At 38.2% G+C, this 21911-nt stretch overlaps 1 long non-coding RNA gene across 1 annotated transcript; it reads right to left on the bottom strand.

Moving 5' to 3' along the window:
• Nucleotides 1-1015: 1015 nt before the first annotated feature.
• LOC143649434 (uncharacterized) lies at nt 1016-13070 on the bottom strand. Its single transcript, XR_013158992.1, has 4 exons — nt 12873-13070; nt 12340-12428; nt 5378-5473; nt 1016-1493 (listed from the first exon to the last, which is right to left on the bottom strand). It is a non-coding gene; the product is annotated as an uncharacterized LOC143649434 (long non-coding RNA).
• Nucleotides 13071-21911: the final 8841 nt, after the last annotated feature.

Genomic DNA, 21911 nt, shown 5'->3' with positions numbered 1-21911 from the left:
ATAACATGAAATGGGTTGCCTTAAACAATGGGAATTTATGTTTATGATTTTGAGACTAAAAAAAAGTCCCAATCAAAGCATCATCAAAACAATGCTTTCCCCTCAAAGACTGTGGCATTTTGGGTCTGGCTGCTGGCAATCCTTGGCTCCTTTTTCATGAAGAAAGGCACATGGTGGCATCTCTTGGTGTCTCCCTTCTCTTCCAAGCTCTGTTGATGTCCAGCCTCTTGCTTCCTGTGCCTTTCTCTCTGTCTGTCTGAATTTCATTCTGCTTATAATGGACTCCAGTAACAGGATTAAGACCCATCCTGATTGAGGTGGGCCACACCTTCTTAACTGAAGTAACCTCATCAAAAGTCCTACTTCTATGCACTCACACCCACAGTAATGGATAAAATTTAAGAATATGTCTTCCTGGTCTACATACAGCTCCAAACTGCCACAGTTACTATTAGCATCTAAGTGGTTGTTGAAGACAGAGCAGCAGGACTCATCAGAAAAGAAGATCATGTGGAGTGAACAAAACCCAGGAAAACTGACTTCAGCACTGTCACTCTTAACCACTCTTCTATACTTCTCCATGACTAAGCAAGTTTCTACCAGGTCTACTTTAATATTTCTAAGTGTTTACATTTTTTTTTTTTTTTTTTTTTAAAGGAAAGACAGAGAGAAGGAAGGAAGGAAGGAAGAAAGGGAAACATCTTTAAACATTTTCTTGTTTTATTGTATTTTGTTTTTCCGTTTTTTGTTACATGGGCTGGGGCCGGGAATCGAACCGAGGTCCTCCGGCATAGCAGGCAAGCACTTTGCCCGCTGAGCCACCGCGGCCCGCCCTCTAAGTGTTTACATTTATTTATTTCCATTTCATAAATTTAAAATTTATGAATAAGGTGAAAATCTCTGAAGTAATCAAAATGTAGGCAAATGTGCTTTCTTCTACACAAACCTCTCTTCCAGCTCGTGACTTTTAATATGATCTCTTCAGCATGTACATCTTGATTATAGGGGGATGCCAGAAAATATGAAATGACATCTTTTCTGAGAAGGAAGATTTGACTTTGAAATGACTAGGTCAGGGTGGTATATGCATATCATGTACCCTAATATTATCATGGGGGAAAATTCTAAAGACTAATCTTGTTTACTCACAAGGGAAAGCAGTTTCCTGGTTTACAGAAATGCTAGCTGTGTGATAATGGGGCAAGTCTTTTCCTTCACCTGGCTCTAGTTCCTACATTTGCATAATGAAACACTGAACTGGAGAATCTCTATAGTATGTCATGACTCAAACATTCTCTGAGTTATACTGTGATAAGAACAATTTCAAAATCTCAAAGCCTTAACCCACAGTGAAAAAAAAAGTTTACTTCTCATGTTCAGCTACAAGTCCTTTGTAGGTAGGTGTGAAAGACTCTGCTCCATTTAGTCACTCAGACCCAGGTTAATGGAGGTTCCTTAGTCCTTTATCTGCACTGTCTGGAACATGTGACTGCCTGGATAGAGAAAGAAAGCCTTAAAGGGTTGTAGACAGATAAATAATATGGCATACATCATTTATTCACAGTTCATTGCCCAGAGGTATTCACACAGGCCAACCCTCCTGCATGGAGGCAGGGAAATGTAGTCAAGAGTCAAGAATGCAGTCTCTTCCTTGCACTCAAGAGACAATAGAATATTGTGAGAAACTGAAGACTCTGACATCTGGGGCAAGCATAGGAAGCTGTATCGAAGTTTCAAGAACATCCTGTGCTCCCGGCCTTTGGTGAAGTGATTGTGGAATGGATGAATAAAGCTAGTGAGCTAGAAAAAGTGAAGACACTTTTTTCCCTGTCTCTCCACACTCCTCTTAAGGGAGAAAAATCCAAACCATCTGAAAAGCTTACAGCACTAGTTCTTAGTATGAAGAGCAGAGACTACCTATCCATATTTGGTTTGTTTTAGAGTATTCATTATTTAAAACAAATAGGTAATTTTCACTGAGCAAGGTTTTTTGTTTAGGTTTTTTACCCATAAAGTCCACTTCTAAACTTGAAGATTTTATTCAGTGCTAGAGCCAAATCACATTTTAGCAATTGCTACATTGCATAACATGGAATGCTTTGATTTCTTCCATCTAAGTTGAAAAAGTTGTCACAAAACACCAGCAGATTCAAAACAGCTCTCAAAATGACTTTTGTTAAAGGCAGATTCCTGAACTATTCATCTGTGTTAAAATGCATTTTGCCTTGAATCATATGTCATGTTGCCAGCAAAGAGCTGTTTCCATGCCAACTCGTTTGCAACACAGGGGAAAAAAATCAAAGCTACTAACATCTGGAAGATGTCAGTACTGATGTAAGCCACTTGCAATGAAAAACACGGGACTGCAAGGGTCTGCCAAAGGGACCCTATATATGGGGGTAACATTTTATAATACAATTGCCTGACAATGCATTATTATTCCCTATTTCGGGGGTGAGAGGTGGCTATTTTCTTGATCTAAACTCTATTCCAGAAAAGGCTTATAGCAAAAAAGTAAGAAAATTTATAAAGAAGAAAAGAAAAAGGAAAGATAAAAAAAGAACCTCAATAAGCATCAGATGCAATGTTTTCCTTATAAAGCCACACAATTTTCTGACTTGAGGTTTTAACAAAGCCACTTAATTTTGTACATATTTTTTAAGTGGGACAAAAAAAACTACCATTTCATTTTCTTACCTTTTTCTTTCCATCTATGGTCCTGCAAAGTCTCTTTTAAAGAGACTATCAGTGAGACAAATGAGACCTAGTGCCTCAAACAATGAATTGCATGACCAGCAGTTCCAACATATTTACTTCTATGTCTACCTATTTCTTTGTTTTTCTTTTTAGCTGTGTGTGTGCATGTGTACATATGTGTCTTTAAATAAAATGGATTAGTTTATTTCCTACATTATAAAGAATGTCACAAGCCAGAGTGGCTAATTGGAAATAGTATTCTATGATCAGAGAATTTAAGGACGCAATTTCGAGATGATACCTAATGCTGTCAGAACAGGTAACAAGTGTCCTAAGACTACACTTAGTGGATAATAAAAAAGCATGGGTGTTTCACGCTGTGACTTAAAAATATAACACAAATCTTTGCTAAGGCTTACCAGATTGTAAGCACACAGGGGGTCACATTAATAAGAATAGCTTGTATGCTTAACCCTACTTAATCAAGTCAGACCTCAGATTCTCCTCAAGGTCGCTCTTGTCCCCCCAGAAGTTCTGGATATCTGCAGAGAATGCCTCATCTACGTGCTCAGAGAAACTCCAACAGCTGTACTGTCAACCATGTCTTTCTTCTTCTCTTGCTTTACCCACTTTCACCTCAAGTAGGCACCATCTCCAGGGCTGCCACCAAGCATTACTGCTTTCTAACAAAAGGTAGGGATCCAGCACATCAAAACTGCACTGGAATCTATTTCAAAGTGGAGAAGAATCTCCCTGTTAGTTTCTTCCTCCATTGGAAACAGACTTAAGCAGAGCTCTTAGTGGCTTTTATTTTTCTACAGAATATTTCGTGAAATGGTTTTTTAAGGGCTTTTTAAAAAACCCTCTGCTGTCTATGGGACTCACACATGAGTTCACTAGGAGCTGGGTCAGTGCTAATCCATGAGAGTAAATCCCAGATACACTCTGTATCTTCCCTTCCTGCCCCTGCTGCTGCTACCATATTCAGATCTTCTTATTGAGTCAACCTAATCTTGTCTTGTTTCTCTCCATTTTGAATGAGTTCTTTCCAAGAAGATTATTGGGCTCTTTTACAAAGAAAAATCTGGTAAGACCTTTCCATCAGTTCACCAAACATACCCAGATAGGTCTACATGCCAGCTGAGATGGTGGGAATTAGCTACAAAGTGCGTAAAACATCTATTGATTTTCAAAGGCCCAAGTCTTTGTAGTCATTTTCCAAGAGGAGTTTTCCTTAGGAAATACCTGCATCATTCTTTCAAGCCTTGACCCTAAGCTCTCACTATCACTACAAGTGGATTATGGACATGGTTCTGTGTGTTCTCTTAATGTGAATTGTTCTACTTTTGCTGTAAAGACAAATCAGTGGACTCTAGAGCCATCCTGACTCTTGATATATCGACTTCCCTGATGCCTTGCTGACAGATTCATTCTAGCCAGAGACCTAGCAGTTCCTTACCCCTCTTGCAGACTCATCCCTGCCTAGACTTTAGGCCTAAGTCTATTCCTACTGTTGGATGAGAAGTCAGTGAGTTAGAGAACCTAATAACCCAAGTGACTCTGCATGATTCCATTCATTGTGAAACCACAGCTACACTATATCTGAAACCAAGCTCCAGCTTGCCATTCTAGATCATATCTATCTTGTTCAATCCTTTTTTCCTCTTAGGAATCCTGGACTAAATATGTGAGGACAGGCCTTACAGACAGACACCTACTACCTCCTCCCTACTACACTGGTTCCCTGCCCACTGCCTGCTCCCACACATCCATCTAGCACATCTGTTAAGTCTCAATGAACTCCTGGCATGGCCTGAATGATGTCTTCTTACTCTCTCTGAGACATTAGCACCACTTGCTGCTAAGTTTTCCCTCACCTACTGCCTTACCCTCATGGCTGTGCCTAGTTTCCAGTTACAAGCCCCTATGTCTAATCTGTCAAACTGCCACTGAGCATTGATTACCAGTTCAGACAAAGGCAGCATTCAGATTACAACCCAGGTTTACTCATAATTTCAACCAATTAAAACAATGGAGTATAAAACAAGAAGGCATTTCAGAGAAGTTGAACTAAATGAGAGGTCATGCACACCCTTTGGACCACATTTACTGGCAATCTCCCTTTATTACATCCAGGTAGTGCTTTAGAAACATTTGCATTAATCTTGAAAATTAGTAGATTCCACATAAAAACCCTGATTTCCAATCTTTCCCGAGAAATCAGAAGCTCTTGCAGTATTGGGCTCAAATTCCCGCATGGAAACCATGAGCTGGAGCTGTGGAGTGGCTCCCCCTAAAAGGCACATGCCCACTTAGTGCACAACAGTCCTCAATGTTCCCCAACATATGAAGGTTATTTAAATTCACCCTGGCACTGATCATTTTCTAATAATGGAGAAACATTGCTTCCATGCCCATCTCTATCAAAAGTAGGGAAATAAACTAACGAAAAAGAATTCCATGTATTTGAAGAAAATGCGTGTGTGCAAATTGCTTGTTTAATATGCAGGATGTGTGTCAATGTATTTTATATACCTCCCACATTGTCTATTTACAGTTATTTCAATCCAACTCCTGGCATAAAAGATTGATAGGGCAAATGTAACTAAGTCTGGTTCTATAAATACTTCAAATAAATAGCTTCCTATGCATTGTGATTTAAGGACCAATGAAAGTTCACCTTGTTCATCAAGAATCTCCTGAACAGCTAGGTCATGGCTTATGTGATTTCCTCAGCACCAGCAACCCAAGTTCAACCACCAGGATGAGAGTCACACTAGAAAATGGAAACAGAAAGCTACAACTGAAATGCAGTTCTATTGCCTGAGGACATTTCTAGTCTTCTATTTATTAAATTCATTCAACACATATTTAGTAAGCTTTTATGTCCTTAACACAGTATTCTGCACATCACATAATTATATTCACTATCATTTACAGAAGAATTACTGTGTACCAGGGGCTCTACCAATCCCTTTCCAGATACAACCTTCCAAGGTAGCAATTATCCCCATCTTACAGATAAGAAACTGCTGTTCAGGAAGCGAAGACTCAAAGTTAGGCCTATCTTGGTTTAAATTACATGGTCTTTCAAGAGACTGGTGTCATGGGAGAATTATTTGCTTAGATGCACCAAGTCTTTCTATATTGCTCAAACTTGAATATTAAATGCATTTAACAGAAGAGGTGGCTTAATATGAAATTCCGCTACATTCCCCTTGCATAGCCCAAAAGAGAATTGCTATGGGTGAGAAATAATGGACCCACCTGATAGGACCCAGCTTCATTGTTCAAGAGGCTTTATTTTTAATTCTAAAATAGCCTCGGCATTTTACAATAATGAAAAGAAACTCGTATTTTCTCATAATCTGACTTCATACCACATTCTGTACTGTGGGACAGCATTTAGCCTTCCATAATGTTATGACTGGCATCTAACACAAACTTTAACCTCTACATGTTAATAAATAGCAGCAGAAACCCATACGTAGTAGCAAAATGAAAAAAAGTAATAAAGCTGTTCATTACCCTTGACTCGCCTGCTCCCTTGCCCTTGTTTTCCCTCTGCACGTGGTCAGAAATTGAATTGATATTGAATTTGCTTCACTTGTGTAATACTATTCATACATGCTTTTGTAATTCATTCACTTCACTCACATTTCACCTTTTGTCATTTCAATCACTTTAAATCTGCTTTGGCCTCTTTCACATTCAGTCTACTAAATTCCTAGGCATGAGTAGAAGATTTATTAACTTTACTTTCTGGATTTCTGGTTACAGGAGGATTAATCTCATCAAGAAATGAGTTTAGATACTGACAACACTGCTAGACCTGAAATAAGGTCTAGAAAGGAAATAGATGCCAGCCTTTTCTAGGATAATTTTGCAGAACAGGCTCTCTAAAGGAACTGCATGTTACAGGAAGTGTGGCCTGCAGTCCTCAATGGGAGTACCATAAAGTGGATAAATGTGTAGGCTCTATAAGTTTTTAATTAATTAATTAATTAATTAATTTTGTATGCTGTATGGCAGAGGTCACATTTTATTCTTTTTCCATGTAAGTGTAACCTTATTGCAACACCATATGTTGAATTTTTGTTTGGTTTGGTTTTTCATTTATTTGTTTGCTTGTTTGTTTGGTAAGTGCATGGGCCAAGAATCAAGCCTGGGTCTCCCACATGGCAGGCAGGAATTCTACCACTGAACTACCCTTGCACCCCCTGTGTAGGCTTTTAATTAGACTGGTGGAATTCATATAGGATGCCATTTTCTGCCATGGGATCTTGGCCTCAGTTCCTTCACCAGCAAAGTGCATATATAATCAAATGAACCACATAAGTTTGTTTTGAGAATTAAATGATAAAACCTATATGAAGCATTTAGCTCATAGTACATGCTCAATAAGAATGTGTTATTATTATTATTATACTGGGTCCAAGAAGTTGCAGAGCTGATCTGCTCATTGTTGGAATGGGCTGTTAACAACATGAAAAAGACCCCAAAAGCACACTATTTTAAAACTGTAATGAGCATAAAAACAGCAGCAACAAAATGCCTTATTTATTCCAGAAACCTACAACCTCCAGATGGGTCCCTAGTCCAGATAAGTCCTGAAACCTAGCCCAGCCTCTCCAGAACATCAGAAGTTCCATCTCCCTACCCTATATTAGTGACAGACACTTCCAATAGCAAAAATTTTAAATTGCCATAGCCCAAACAATCCTAAAGAAAGGTATGGAAAGATCAAAGGTGATGGTGGAATTATATGTAGAAGATAGGACTTAACAAATGAATATGCATGCTGGATCATTCAATTGATATCTCTTTTAGTCTCCAGTATTTTAGAGCAGCTAGAAGTAAGAACCTAAAATTGTGAAATTGTAACCATGTCAAAGTCTGAAATATGTTCTACAACTAATTGTGTTGCTGTGCTTTGAAAATTCATAGCTTTTTTGTATATATGCTATTGTTCACAAAAAAAGAAGGAAAAAAGTTGATTGTGGTGATAAAAAAGTATTTAAGCCATCTAGCCTCCTATATTCTGGAGCAGCTAGAAGGAAAAATATGAGAGGATCGTATTATAGCCCATGACAATCTTTGGGATCTATTCTATAACCACTTGTTGAAGAGTGCTTTGAAAACTATTGCTTTTTTATTTCCTTGCTCTGTATATGTTATACAATACAATTTTAAAAGTTTTTTAAAAAATGCTGTATTTAAAGGAATGGTTTATTCAGCCAAACATTCAAATACCTTAGGGAACAAAGTTGGTTGCCCTTCAATATCACCTTCAAATATTATAAACACTGAATAGTGATAAATTTCTTTTAGTGAAATAATAGATCTATCCTTAAGTCAAGCCCTTTTTTATCGCTATTTCTGTTCTGTACAAATACAGGAAAATCATATTCCTCAAGTCTGCTACCTGCTCTAAAAGGAACATAATTTTTTACTCCCTTATTCTTAAATTTTAGAAACTTGTTGAATGAATCACTAATTTTACATATCCACCCTGTCATGGTTCGAAGTTTTATGTAACCCAGAAAACCATGTTCTTAAGTCTAATCCATTCTTGTGAGGGCAAATCCATTGTAAGTAGGACCTTTAGATTAGGCTACTTCAGATAAGGTGTGACACGTCTCATTCAGGATGGAATTTACTACTGTTAATGCAGAATGAATACAGACAGAAAAAGGGAAAGTTACATAAGCAAGCAGCTAAAAGTAATGAAACCCAGAAGAGAAGGGAGAGACCTACAGACACTACCATGTGCCTTGCCACATGGCCAAGAAGCCAAGGGTTACCATCAGCTGGTCTTTGGGAAGGAAGCATCCCCTTAATGATGACTTGATTCAGACAGTTCCTTGGTTTCAAACTTTAAGCTAATAAATTCCCTTTGTTTAAGCCAACCCATTTCATGGCATCTTGTTTAAGCAGCCTAGTAAACTAAAACACACCCATAGCCTATTTTTCTTTCATCTTTGCAGACAGAAGAAGCTTAATTTCTCTGTCTTAGGCATAAACACAAAGACAGAGGTGGGATAAAGCAGATCAAGGTCTTGGCAATGTCATAGGAAAGATGTGGTTGACTTCCTTGGATTAAAAATGATAGTGAACATGGACATGAGTGTGACTGATCCAGGTAGTGTTTACAGCAGAAATAACAGATGAGGAGACACTGAGCCTAGATCTAGGTAAGCTTCGAAATAAAACCTGGTTTAGCAATCTAGGTAGATTAAAAGATTGAATCTAGATGGAAAATTCTAAAAGCAACTGGTTTCTCTAATGAAGATATGATTATCTGGAAGCAACCTACCTTTTTTCCATCTTAAGAGACCAAAGACAGTTACTCCATGGCTGAGTCCCTAAAGACAGAAGTGATATCCTCATTCATTCAGGATCCCTGATAGCTGTATCTATAGATAAAGCCACATGTGCCAGCCAGACCTGAAGATTTTCCGGGTAATTCAGTCCAATAGAGGCTACCCCCTTGGGACCTTCCTATTCCACTTATCAGATTCTTCCTTCTTTATGGTCTGTTAAAGATGTTTCTATGAGAGTGAAAGCCTCTAACTAAGACCACAATACTAGTAATTTTAGTTTAGTCATTTCACCAGGAAGCTATTCCAACACATTTATCAACCAAAAACTGCCCGTCTCTGGCCTGTTTCCAGATCAGTTATAGCTTTCTGGAAATGTAGTGACCAGGACATGTTCTTCTTCAAGGGTAATATTATACTATCTGTTTTCATTCTAATACCTTCTTGGTGATGCCAAGAACACTCTGGCCTTTTTTTTCTGCAGCAGCATATGGAGTATGCCACTGCAGACGGAGACTCTATGGTCCCTTAGAAGCAGTTCAATACAGCCACTATTTATTGAGCTGTTATACAGGACACAAAAGAAGAAAAAGTCTTGGTCTTCACCCTCAAGTAGCTACAATATTCCTGAAGCCATAAAGTCATGAATGTCTTGAATCATAAAACAAAGCAATATAATCATAATAGAATAGATAATAGAATGACAGAAATTCAAAAGAATTCCTGTGCTTTTATTTTAAAGCAAATATTTTCCTTGTGTATAGTAATGTGAATGAAATCATTCAATAATTTGGGACATAAAAAAGAACAAATCAGGTGATTAACTCATCCATTACAGATGGTTCAGCAGTAAGATATTTGACAAGGATCTTGTTGTTCATTCTCAAGGGAAATATGCAGAGGGGACACTTAAGCAAAGGCACACTTATCTATTTCAACTGGAACTTTAGTGCTCCTGACCCTGCAAAGGTGGGCTATATCACATGTGCACTGGAAGAATTTCCTTTACATTGCTATCTTGAGATCTAGGCCAGAGATGATAAACACATAGCACGGTTGTATGGTTAGATTCATGTATCAACTTGGCCAGGTGATGGTGCCCAGTTGTCAGCAAGCACTGGCCTAACTGTTACTGGAAGGACATTTCGTGTCTGTTTAATAAAGCAGAAGTGTTTATTAAATCATCAGCAAGTTGATTGCATCCATGGTTGATTACATCTGCAGGTAGGTGACTGAGGGGAGTGTCTTCCACAAGAAGTGGTGTTTAATAAAATCAGTTGAGGGCTTTAAAGGAGAAGTCAAAAGAGTCTCTCTCCACTTCCAACCTCTACTAGGGAATTCATTAAAGACCTTCATTGGAATTGCCAGTTCATGGCCTGTACTACAGAATTTGGGCTCATGCATCCCCACAGTTTTGTGAGACACTTTTATAAAATCTCATATTTACAGATATCTCCCAATGGTTCTGTTTTCCTAGAGAACCCTGACCAATATAGCTGGGTAGTGGGAGTGGTTCTTGAGAAACAAAATTTAAAAAATGGGATTTTACAATTGGTTTTTTACTCTGATTATATTCAAAGGCACTAATGACTCTACTTCCAATAATCAAGATGGCGAGACAGTACATGGCATAAACTGACAGTATAGATATGCAAAATATCACCATTTGATCTCCTAATCATACTCTTATACGAGGCAAGACTCTGGGTGAGGCAAGACTCTAGGTGTCAGTGTTTTTGATACCTTAACAGAGTTTTGTGGCATTAAGAAGTGTGATGATGTTGGCTGGTTGTTCTTAGATAAGCTGGATACACTTAAAAGAGAAAAGGATGAGCTGAAGACTTCAAACTTGCAACTAAAATGCCATGTGAAAGATGTAAAAGTTTAAATGTGTGCCCTGAAAGAAAATCTTATTTCCTGTGGTCAGACTTAAGATCTCTGAAAACCAGAGCCAGAGTCTCATTGTGAGAGTGGCAGATTTCCAACGTAAACTAAAATCTCAACCTGCAGGTGCCTGCTGTTAAAGTAAAGGCATTGATTAGAAAAGAATGGGATTCTGAAAACTGATGGGACATATGGGTTGATAGTGATGACAGTGGGGACATTGGAACTCTGGATTCTGCTGAGCCTTTGCTATATAAACCTGCAATTGTCTGCCCTGAAGAAACAGCCACCTAATCTCCAAACTGCCTTGAGGAAACATCTTCCTGACCCCCAGTCTGCCAAGAGGAGTCTACCATCCAAACTCTACCTAAAGAAATTAACCCTTCAGTGCCTGCTAAACCTGTAACCACCTCCCCTGGGGAAGCAACTCTCATGCCTTTGTCTGGAGAGATTAATCCTGTTTCACCAGATAAAACTGCAATGGAATGCACAGAGATAATTGGTTCAAAGGACACTTCTAATTCTTTCCATGACCCACCACTATCACACTTCTTTTCCTTAAGAGCTATAACTAAAGTCCCCAAAGGCCCTGAAAGGTGAAGTACAAAGTGTGACCCATGAGAAGGTACCCTATACTCCAAAAGAACTGCATGAGTTTTCCAACCTATATAGAAATAAATCAGGGGAATATGTGTGGGAATGGATATTAAGGGTGTGGGATAATGGTAGAAGGAATATAAAGTTGGATCAAGCTGAATTTATTGATATGGGCCCACTAAGAACAGATTCTGCCTTAAATGTTATAGCTTGAAGGGTTAGAAAGGGCATGAATAGTTTGTTTGGATGGTTGGCTGAAACATGGATCAAAAGATGGCTGACAGTACCTGAGGTACAAATGCCAGAACTGCCCTGGAATAATGTAAATGAGGGGATCCAGAGGTTTAAAGAGATTGGAATGTTAGAGTGGATTTATGATGGAAGACCTGCTCACACAACCCAGGAATATCCAGAAGATGCATCTTTCACCAGAACATTGAGAAATAAATTCATGTGACTACCTCCATCATCCTTGAAGAGCTCTGTAGTTGCCCTTCTCTGTAGGTTATATGTTACTATGGGAACTGCTGTCACTAAGCTGGAATCCTTAACACAACGGGGATGATGGGATCCTGAGTTGCAAAACCCACGTGGCAACAGATAATCACCATAAACAAGGTTGGAATGGCTACCAAAATCGACAGCAGACTCAAAGCAGTAGTCAGAATAATCTGACTGGTAGAAACTTATGGCATTGGCTAATAGATCAGAGGGTACCTAAAAGTAAAATAGATAAGCAGTGCACTAAATTCTTATTTGAGCTGTATTAGCAGAAGAGTTCTAGGTCAAGTGAAAAGAAGTCTAACTTGAATTACAAAAACAGAGAGCCATGGCCCCTTACTCATATTCCAGGCTTGAAAAAGTTGACAGACCCAGATCCTCTTGAATGAGGGGAAGGCGAGGTACCATTGACAGAAGGAACCGGTTATACTGAAACAAATTTATATTGTTAATCTTACTCCCAGCCTTCCCCAAGAACACCTACCAGCTTTTACCAGAGTAACTGTGCATTGGGGCAAAGAAAATAATCAGATATTTCAGGGACTTTTAGACACTGGCTCAAAAGTGACTAATTCCAGGAGACCCAAAGTATCACTCTGGCCCACCAGTCAGAGTGAGGGCTTTGGAGATCAGGTGATGAATTGTGTTTTAGCTCAGGTCAGTCTCAAAGTAGGTCCACTGAGTCCCCAGACCCATTCCATAGTTATTTCCCCAGTTCCAGAATGCATGAATGGAATAGATATACTCAGCAACTGGGAGAATTCCCACATCAGTTCCCTGACTCATGGAGTGAGGGTGACTATGGCAGGTTAAGGCCAACTGGAAGCCATGAGAACTGCCCCTACCTAGGAAAATAGTAAATTAGAAGCATACCAGATTCCTGGAGGGATTGCAGAGATTAGTGTTACTATTAAGGACTTGAAGATTCCCACCATACCCTCATTCGACCCTCATATTTTGCCTGTACAGAAACTGATGGATCTTGGAGGATGACAGTGGATTGCAGCTGTTGTTCTGGTAAATGCTTTTTTCTCAGTAGCTGTCAGTAGGGACCACCAGAAATAGTTTGCTTTCAGCTGGCAAGGTCAGCAGTATACCTTCACTCTCCTACCTCATTGGTACATCAACTCTCCAGCCCTATGTCATAATCATGTCCTCAGGGACCTTGATCATTTCTCCCTCTCACAAGACATTGCACCAGTGCATTATATTGATGATAGCATGCTGATCGGACCTAGTGACCAAGAAGTAGCACTTCTATAGACATATTGGTAAGGTATTTGCATGTCACAGGATGGGAGACAAATCCAACAAAAATAGAAGGCTTTCCACCTCAGGTAAATTTCTAGGGTGTCCATTGGTGTGGGGATAGTTGAGATTTCCCTTCTAAGGTGAAGGATCAGCTGTTGCCATCTAGCCCCTCCCACAACCAAAAAAAGGCACAATACCTAGTTGGCCTCTTTGGATTTTGGAGATAACATATTCCTCATTTGAGTGTGCTACTCTGGCCCATTTATCCAGTGACAAGAAAAGCTGCTGGTTTTAGTGGGGACCAGAATAAGGGCAGGCTCTGCAACAGATGCAGGATGCTGTGCAAGCTGCTCTGCCACTTGGGCTATATGATCCAGCAGATCCAATGGTGTTAAAAGTGTCAGTGGCAAACAGAGATGCTGACTGGAGCCTTTGGCAGGCCCCTATAGGAGAATGACCTGCAGACCCTTAGAATATTGGCGTAAAGCCTTACCATCCTCTGAAGATAACTAATCTCTCTCTCTCTCTCTTTTTTTTTTTTTTAACTTTTTCTATTGTATGATAACTAATCTCTTTTTCAGAAATATTTTTTGGCTTTCTACTGGGCCTTAGTAGAGACTAAACACTTACCCATGGCCACCAAGTAACCATGAGTCCTGAGTTATCTATCATGAGCTGGGTATTGTCTGATCCTCCAAGCCATAAAGTTCAGCATGCACAACAACACTCCATTATAAAATGGAAATGATATATATGAGATAGGGCTCAAACAGGTCCTGAAAGCACAAGTAAGCTACATGAGGAAGTGGCCCAAATGCCCATGGCTCCCATTCCTGCCACATTACCTTCTTTTTCCCCACCCAGAGCTATAGCCTCTTGAGGAGTTCCTTATAATCAGTTGATTAAGGAAGAAAAATCTGCATGATATTCAGGTACCACCCAAAAGTGGATGGCTGTAATACTGCAGCCTCTTTCTAGGATGCCCCTAAAGGACAGTAGTGTGGGAAAATCTTACCAGGGAGCAGAACTTCGACCAGTGTATCCGGTTGTTCATTTTGCTTGGAAGGAGAACTGTTCAGAGATGAATTTGTATACTGACTCATGGGCTGTTCCTAGTAGTTTGGCTGGATGGTCAGGGACTTGGAAAGAACATGATTGGAAAATTGTCAACAAAGTGTTCTGGGGAAGAGGTATATGAATAGACATTTCAGAGCAGGCAAAAAACATGAAGATATTTTTGTCTCATGTGAATACTCTCCAAAGAGTAACTTCAGCAGAGAAAGGTTTAAATAATCAAGTGGATAAGATGACCCATTCTGTGGGTATCAGTCATCCTCTTTCCCCAGCAACTCCTGCCGCTTCCTAATGAACTCAGGAGCAAAGTGGTTATAGTGGTAGGGATGGAGGCTATGCATGGGCTCAGCAATATGAACTTCCACTCACCAAGGCCAGCCTGGCTACAGCCCCAACTGAGTCTCCAGTCTTCCAGCAGCAGTAACCCACACTCAGCCCCTGAAATGGCATGATTCCCTGAGGTGATCAGCCTGCTACATGGCAGGTTGATTACATTAGACTACTTCCATCATGGAAGGGACAGTAATTTTTTCTAATCGGTATATACATATACTTCCATCAAAACTACCATCCATGAACTTATGGAATGCCTTATCCACAGGTATGGTATTTCACAAAGCATTACTTCTAATCAAGAAACCCACTTCACAGCAAATGAGTGCAGGAAGGAGTACATGCTCATAGAATTCTCTGATTTTATCATGTTCCCCATCATCCAGGTTGATAGAATGGTGGAATGACCTTTTGAAAATTCAATTACAATGCCAACTAGGTGGCAGTACCTTGCAGGGCTGGGGCAATGTTCTCCAGGAGGCTGTGTATGCTCTGATACAAAATCCACTCTTTTGGTGCTGTTTCTTCCATACTCAGGATTCATGGGTCCAGGAATCAAAGGGTTAAAATGGGATTGGCACCATTCACTATCACTCCTAGGGATCCACTAGAAGAAGTTTTTCTTCCTGTCCTTTGAATCTCAAGTTCTGCTGGTCTACAGGTCTTAGTTCCAATAAGAGGAGTGCTCCTATCAGGAGACACAACAAAGATTCCATTGAATCTTTGGCTGCCACCTGACCACTTTGGGTTTCTCATGCCTGTGGATCACTTAGCAGTGAAGGAGGTTACTGTACTGTCCAGGGTGATTGATCCTGACTATCAAGGGAAAATAGGGCTGCAACTACACAATGGAGGTAAAGAAGTGTTTTTCTGGAATACAGGAGATTCCCTAAGGTGTTGCTTGTTACTACAATGCCCTGTGTTTAAGATTAATTGAAAAGTGCAATAACCCAATCCAAGTAGGACTACCAATTGCTCAGAAACTTCAGAAACGTAGGCTTTGGTCACCCCACCAGGCAAAGAACCATGGCCAGCTGAAGTGCTTGCTGAGGGTAAAGGGAACATGGAATAGGTAGTGGAAGAAGGTAGTGATAAATATGAACTATGACCCTTGACCAAGGGTCATAAGGACTGTGATGGTATGAATATTTCTTCCTTACTTTGTTGTGTTTATATTGCACATAAAGCAAATATCTTTGTTTTATTCTCTATCTTATCCCCTTATCATATGGCACAAGCTGGATTTTTCATGTCATAGTACTTGAGTATAGAACATTACTTTTAAGAGTGAACGCTGCCCAAGGACTAACACCCTGTTTTGAAGAGATTTAGTGTGTTTCTGGTTGTATGCAGGACAGTTGAGTATTGTTATGTGAAAAATATATCTGCTATTATGCTCTATTTAGAGATTGTATTAGTTAGGGTTCTCTAGAGAAACAGAATCAACAGGGAACACTTGCAAATATAAAATTTATGAAAGTGTCTCACGTGACTGTAGGAACGCAGAGTCCAAAATCCACAGGGCAGGCTGCGAAGCCGATGACTCCAATGGATGGCCTGGACGAACTCCACAGGAGAGGCTCACCAGCCAAAGCAGGAATGGAACCTGTCTCCTCTGGGTCCTCCTTAAAAGGCTTCCCATGATTGCATTTAGCATCACTAATTGCAGAAGACACTCCCCTTTGGCTGATTACAAATGGAATCAGCTGTGGATGTAGCTGACGTGCTCATGACCTAATCCTATGAAATGTCCTCATTGCAACAGACAGGCCAGCGCTTGCCCAATCAGATGAACAGGTACCACAACTTGGCCAGGTTGACACCTGTCCCTAACCATGACAGAGATTATGTATGGTTTAAGGTGATGTGTATAGCTGTCAAGTTGACAAGGGGTAGACTGTTATGGTTAGCTTCCTGTGTCAACTTGGCCAGGTGATGGTTCCCAGTTTCTGGTCAATCATGCACTGGCCTTACCATTGCTATAAGAACATTTCATGGCTGGTTAATAAACCAGAAGGCTTATTTATTAAATCATCAGCACATTGATTGCACCTGTGGTTAATTACATCCGCAGTCAGCTAAGGGGAGTGTCTTCTGCAATGAGTGATGTTTAATCTAATCAGCTGAAGACTTTAAAGGAGAAATCAGAAGACAGAATTTCCTACCAGCCAGCCTCTCCTAAGGAATTCATCAAAGACCATCAAAGTTGCCAGGTTGTGGCCTATCCTATGGAATTTGAACTCATGCATCCCCACGGTTGTGTGAGACATTTTTATAAAATCTCATTTTTACAGATATCTCCTGTTTGTTCTCTATCCCTGGAGAACCCTCACTAATACACATGTGTATTCCTCTGCTCTTCATTCCTATACCTCCTAAATTAAATATCATAATTAGATTACAACTTTTTCACACGAACCTAGATATCCACCAGAACTTTTCTGATTTCAGCCCTTCTAATGGCCACCAATAAGAAAATGGTATTGTAAACTGATACCTCAACCTGACTGAATGTCCAGGCAAACCCTAATTCATATTGCTGTCTGGATGCAGGGTTAAAGTCTCTGCCCAGTTCCTGATGACATCTTGGGGTACCTTCCATTTTTATGACTCTTCTAACCCTGCATCAGTAATAAATGCAGACAATTATGGAAAATATTAATTTATAAATAGAAGTAGAAAACATAGGTATAGGCTTCATCCAATGTGCCCGCTGTTACAAGAAATACATGATAAGCTCCGATTCTGGGAGAAGTGTAACAACATAGTAACCATATGTTGTTCAGCACTTCAGCTTATTTCCAATTCATAATCTGCAATATCTGATATTTCATAGCAGCAAAGTGCCTGCACAGCCAGCCCCGGCAGCCCATTTGGTGAGCTGTCCTCCTGTTTGACAGTTTTCACTTAGCAAAGCTCTTTTCTTTCTGTTAGGTGAGGGTGACTCGTATCAAATAGTGCATGGAATTTAAACTTACAATTGCAACCAGTTAACATTATCTAAAAGTTTACAGTTTATTCTCTCTATCCAAATAATGCAGTTTATTAAGTCCTTAAAGAAAAAGATTCCATCATCAAAGTCTCATGCAATCTCATTGTCCAATGTAGGTAAAAATAATAAAACTACAGATTGTACAGATGTCAATTCTAGACATTCTGCATTTTTAAAATTATTTTCTTTCAAATATTAGCATATCAAAATATTGCCTACCATAGAATCCAGAATACGAAATGGATTTCAATAAATCAAATAGAAAAAGACAATTTAATAGGAAAAAAGGTAAAGGATATAAAAAGGCAAATATACAAAAAAGAATAGCAAAATGGCCAATAAATGTAAAGAGAATCAATTAATCAGTGTTCAGGGACATGCAGATTAAAGTCATAATAAGAAACATTTCATGTTGGTAATATTGTCAAAATGTGAAAGGTCTGAATGTATGAAATGTTGAAGAGAATATGGAACAGCAGGAACCCTTTTGCAGAGTAAATCCACATTCAAAAGCGATTTAGCTCTATTCCACCAAGTTGAAACTGTGGATACTTTGTGGCTAAGCAATTCTGATTCTAAGAAACTCTTGCCCACATGTGCACAGGAGCATAATAAAATATTTGTAGCAACATTATTTTTGAAATAGCCAAAAATTAGGAGTAGGAGAATAGGTAAATAAATTGTGATCTATTCATATGATGAAATACCACACAGTAATTCATTAAATGGACCAAATTCACGTCAATATGAAAAGAACTTAAAAATTTTGTGTTAAAGAAAAAGACAAGTTGCAAAAGAAAGTTTTTAAAAATATACAATCCTCTATATTGTTAATGTACATATCCATACGTAGGAAAAGAATAAACATCCCATTTACTGGGGAGAGAAGGAGAAAAATGAGAGCAGGGTGGACTTTGAGGGACTTCAACTAAAAGCAGAATTTCTTTTTGAATTTTAAAAAGAATATCTGAGGAAAACGTGGCAGAAGGTTAACATATGCTGAGTCTGGGTAATGGGGTACACAACTGATTATTCAAATATTCTCTATATTTCCTTGATATTTGAAATTTTCATAATTATTTCCTAAATAATTTTTAAGAGACCATAAAATTTTTCTTCAGGGTTCATTTGTTGGTTTGTTTTGCATAGTTAATCTTCATGAAATGGAAGTAATTACAGAAAATGTATTTTCTTTGGGCATCCCTCAAATAACACTATAGCTCCAGGACAGAATTCATTTCTACTCTCTCATAGCCTGACAACAGTAATTTTTCTCCTTCTCAGAGAAGAAAATACTTATTCTACAACTATAATATGGAAATAATGTCCTTTCTAACAATATAGGGGTTTCAGAGCTTATTAAAACAATAAAAAGAATAAATTTGTTGTAAGAACACTTAATAAGACAATCACTATCTTCTCATTATTCCTCGACTTTTGTTCAGTCCATTCCTTTGATTCATTCATTCATTTATTCAATAAACAAATTTCATTCTGTAACTACAACATGCAAAAATTTGCTAAGAATTCAAGAACTCTCAAACATGCCAGATTATGATTTTTTTACACAGTATATAGAGCAAATAGAAAATACATAAATTTTTCAGAAGGAATGAAAAACATTTTACCAAAGAGGAAAATTCAAACTCATAGATCAGGCTCTAAGAACACATGAGATTTTAAGTTGGGGAAAAAATTGAAAGCTGATAGCAAGTGCTATCCAAATAATAGAGGACAACACATATAATTGAACAGTGAAGTTCAAACTCTCTGATTTAATAAACCAGTACAACTGCCCTCCACAATTGCCAATTTTTATTTTCCAAATAAAATCATTAAACTAACAAAGAAATCCTATCACAGTCTATTACTGAATTTAATTAAAAGAAACCATATAATTATAGAATAAAAATAGCCATTTCAAAGAATGGACGTTTATCAATGAATGCATTGATATATACTTTATTTTTCCCCTTTTGTTGTTATTTGTAGAAAACCCGAGCGTAATCTCATGAAGTTATACATTTCATTTGTTGAACAAATATGTTGAGTGCCTAACATGCTCCAGGAACTATTATTGTAGGCATTTGGGATACCTCCGTGACCAAAATAAAGACTCTTGCCATCATTTTAACTATGAAAGGAAAAATAAATATGTTTATGATGATGATTAATTTAGCCTGAAATACAAAACCTGCTTTTCATGTTGAATCACAGAATTTTTAACTAAAGTTAAATGCAGGTCTTAAATGAGAGCAAAAATACCTCCTCCATATTTGTAGAATAGAAAGGTGTTTTAATAAAATTATAAGGATAATCCTAGTGATTTATTCCAAGTAGTAAATTTAATACTAAGGATAGCAATTTACTGAATGCATAAGTATATATTTATTTTGACATTAAAATCTACATTTTTCATTTCCTTTTACATTTAATTTACACATATTTCTAATTTTCCTGATTGGACGGTTTTAATAACTCAATTTCCATTAATATTTCTACAAATACGGGATAGGCCAATTTCTGATGTACCTCCATGGTCAAAGTGTCTTTCTCTTTTTTCTTTTTTTTTGTATGGGCAGGCACCAGGAAATGATCAAAGTGTCTTTAAAATTATTCTCACTTCATCTTTTAGTCAAATGGAAACATATTTTGTTAGCTATGTCAAGATTCTGAGTTTACAATTAATTGATGATCTTCAGATATATCTCAGTTTTACAAATAATTTTGAGTGAATTTAAATCTAGCTGTCTAAAAATTATTGGGTCAGAACCTAAGTAAATTTATCAAAATTTCCTTAGTTTTTTCTAAAATATATGGATTCTGAATTAACCGATGTGAACATCTAGATATTCAGCAGCCTGCATTTGTCATCAGTATAGTTTTTCTTCAGTTGCACTTAGTTCAGAGGCAGTATCTCAATTTCCCCATTGCAATTTTTAATACTTTTACTTTTGTTTTAAAGCAGAGATACACTAAAATGTCTACAGCAGCCTGAAAGGTGACAGAAACTATGAACTGGACAGCCATTAAAATAGTAGGAAATGACGGAGATCATGTTAGAACTGGAGAGCATATGCCCTTCTGAAGGCATTCAAATATGTACAATTATTTTAAAGCACTAGGCTTGGCCAAATCAAACACATCTGCAGATACAGACTGCAGATCTGCAGTTTGCAGCCTGTCTTAAGCACTGCTTGCCTCAATTACTGTAATGTATCTTGGTGCAAGTCAGCCTGACATAAATCTCCAGGTTCTAATTATTGTTATATAAAATAAGTACTCTTATATAACCTATAAAGATGTATTTTATTGTTCCAGTATTATGTTAGGTACTAGGATTAATGAAAAGAAGTATATGGTATGACTTCTTTCCTTAAGGAATAAGAATAGAAGGCAGCAATCATTTGGCACCTGCTATGTGCAAAGCTTCATACAAATAATACTTCTTTTAGCCTCCCAACTTCACAACTTGCTATTATTTTTTATAGTTATCCATTCATTCCAGAAATATTTATTAAGTACAGCTACATGTCTGGCATTTTTCTAAGGACTGGAATTTCAAAGATGAAAAAATAAAAAGCAGAGAGATGAGAAAATTTGTTTAAGGGCCAGGATTCAATGTCATACTTTTCTCAGTCCAAAGTCCATCCTCTTTCCTCAGAGGGAAAGGAAGGGGAGGAGTATGGGCTCTGGGTACAACTTGACCCAATTTTAAATTCTACCATACCACTATGCAGCTCTCTCTCTTTTTTTCTGCATTGCACTTCTCAACTGTCTCTCTCAGAGTATTGTGGCAATGGGAAGGGCTTTATAACCAGTTCTGGCTTTTTGATGGACAGGGGAAAGCTTCCAAGCTAAATTTGAACTGAAATTGTTTCCCCACTGTGCAAAAATCATTGATTCTATGTTACTTCCTGTGTAGTCCTTTCAAAGAACTCCTTATCTTCAGAGTCTAGGTTTTTTATCCAAACATTCCTAGCATAAGTGGTTTAGGCTGATATATAACCTTGAAGTTCTCTCACATTTGCATGTATATATATATATAATGGCTATTATCACTTTTCAAGAATGGTCTGGTCATGGTTCAACATGAATGAAAACACCCAAACAGTTTTATTTCCAAGGCCATTATTTCGTGATTAGCATAATAGATTCAGCTGTTTTTACTTGAGGTTTTTATATAGTTTGGAGTATATATTAACCATCAGTTGAACTGGTTCGTCTTTACCTAACACTGGTAGGATGTTAATTAAACACAA

This window comes from Tamandua tetradactyla, chromosome 11, assembly GCF_023851605.1.
Source record: "Tamandua tetradactyla isolate mTamTet1 chromosome 11, mTamTet1.pri, whole genome shotgun sequence".
Taxonomy (NCBI): Eukaryota; Metazoa; Chordata; class Mammalia; order Pilosa; family Myrmecophagidae; genus Tamandua; species Tamandua tetradactyla.
This window is presented reverse-complemented; position numbering and strand designations above follow the sequence as displayed.